The sequence below is a fragment of the Protopterus annectens genome, chromosome 11.part0 (genome assembly GCF_019279795.1).
Source record: "Protopterus annectens isolate FY-2018-M chromosome 11.part0, PAN1.0, whole genome shotgun sequence".
NCBI lineage: Eukaryota > Metazoa > Chordata > Ceratodontiformes > Protopteridae > Protopterus > Protopterus annectens.
In genome coordinates, this window is record NC_056745.1 from 645,748,316 (window position 1) to 645,750,815 (window position 2,500).

A 2,500-nucleotide genomic window follows, 5' to 3' on the forward strand; every position below is an offset into this window, starting at 1 on the left:
TTTATAGCGTTGTGGGTCATTCTATGTTGCCAAGACCAATAGGCGGCGAAGGACCGGATCGTGAGCACCTTTACGGCATTAGGATGTTACAGAAGACCAATGCCCTAGCCAGACATGTCATGGAGTGTGGTATTAACCACACATTCAAGTTTAAGATTATTGAGCAGGTAACATGTCAATGCTAGGGGAGGGGATATCAGGAACCACACAGCAAGTAGGGAGAACATTTGGATATTAAGGTTTAGATCTGACATTCAACCAGGCCTTAATACTACGCTCTCTGTTGAAAGTTTATGTATAAATATACAGTTTTTTTTATGTGTATATGTAGTCATTATTAGAGCCTTAGGCAGTTAGTTGCTACCATGTTTTTTCTTTAAGAGAGTGATTGTGTTGTTTCATTTTATTACATATAATTATTGCTGCTGATTATTTGATTATTTGAATTTCCCGCTTTTTTGACTATTTAAACTGTCAGGGTTTTTGTATTTTTGTATTCTGAGTCTGAAGAAGCCATCTAAGGTGAAAGCGCTAACTCGTTCTGTCTTTTGATAAATTATTTCTGACTTTAACGCTGCAGTTTATTCCAAAGGATTTATATGCACAGAGTATTTCTACAAAGGGACAGTTGATTGCCTCAGCAGTGTTTGACTCACTCCTATCATCTGTTTTATTTTATTTTTATGCTTAGTCTTTGTTTACAGGAGTCATTTATTCCGTTTTTGTTCTATTTTTGATTATATATATATATATATATATATATATATATACATATACATATATACACACACACACACACACACACACACACACACACACACACACACACACACACACACACACACACACACACACACACACACACACACACACACACACAAATATATATATATAGGTTCATAGGTTCATACTAGGCTATCTGCCCTAGGGCATTTATGTGGCTTTCACCACCCCTTAGGATGAGAATACTATACCCATTAGTTTGCTGTGCCTCTGTCCAGCAGTGATAGAGACGATTCCCGGGGTAAACCTACGATCTCCCATCCACTCGTCAAGATTTCTCTTGAACAGAGTCAGTGAGGGGCTCTGCCTCACATGGACTGGGATTCTGTTCCATAGTGTAGGGAGTCTCTGGGTGATGAATCTGTCCCTCCAGCACGTCCTATTTATATCCGTGTTGAGGTTTAAGTCTCTTGCTCTCGTGGCTCTGGTGGATTTGGATTTTTTGAGGTGGAGCATGTCCATTAATTCCGGGTTGGACATGGCCTTGTATGTCAGGCACAGATCACCTCTGAGCAGGCGGTATGCAAGTGAACAGAGCTGGAGTTTCTTCAGTCGGGCATGCATTATGACATATGTTTGAGCCCCTTTATCCTTTTGGTGAGGAACTTTTGGGGTCTTTCCAACTGCTGCAGGTGTCGGGTAAGGTACATTCGAATGGGGCGTTGTACTCAATCATTGGTCTGATAAGTGAAGAGTACAGGGTACAATGACCTCTCTGATCTGGATGTGAATCCTTCATGATCAGGTGGGCAATGTAGGAGGTCTTCCTAACCACTTTGGCACTGTGTGTGTCAAAGAGAGGTTACTGTCAACTTGGGTCCCCAGGTCCTGATAACTTCTTCCGTGTTTAATGGATTACCACCTATGTGGTAATTAGGGGTTATGTTTTTCCCAAAGGGTATGACTATACATTTTTTGGCATTTAGCTTAAGGCCATGGCTCTCGCACCAGTTATCCATTTCTATGAGACCTTTCTGGAGGATGTCTGTGTCTGATGGAGTGTCAATTATGGTGCCCAGTTTGCAGTCATCTGCAAATTTCGTCAGCCACAATCCCCCTATGTTTGCCTGCACTTCAGAAAAATAAATGCCGAACAAGAGGGGGTCCAGGACTGAGCCCTGTGGGACACCGCTCGTGACCGGCTTAGAGTCTGACATGGCACCAGCAACTCTAACCCTGTGTGTTCTGTCCTTGAGCCAGTTTGCAACCCATCTTGTGACATATGGGTTTTACATCTAAGCTGGTGAGCTTTCTATGATGCCGAGTGGGGTATTGTGTTGAGCAGCTTTTGCTAGGTCAAGGTAGGCTGTGTGAACTGCCTTACCCTCATCAATGGCCTTAGTGACTGTTTGAAAAAGTCGACCAAGTTCAAGAGGCAGGATCTGCCCTTGACAAAGCCAAATTGGGTAGGATCCAGTGTCTGTAGGTCCCCAATGTCTTTATTTATGAGTTCCATTATGATCCTCTCCATAGCTTTGCAGACAAGGCTTCGTCAAGCTTATGGGCGGTAATTTCAGGGTCCGTAGAAGCACCGCCTTTGTGGAGTGGGACCACAGTTGCCGTACGCCAGTCTTTGGGTACGTATCCTGTAGTAAGGCTAAGATTAAACAGCAGCCTTATGTGTGGGTTTAGTTCCTCATTGAGTTCGTGTAGCACACAGCAGGGGACACCGTCCGGTCCCATTGATGCTGTGTTTTTTGCTTTAGAGAGAGCAGCT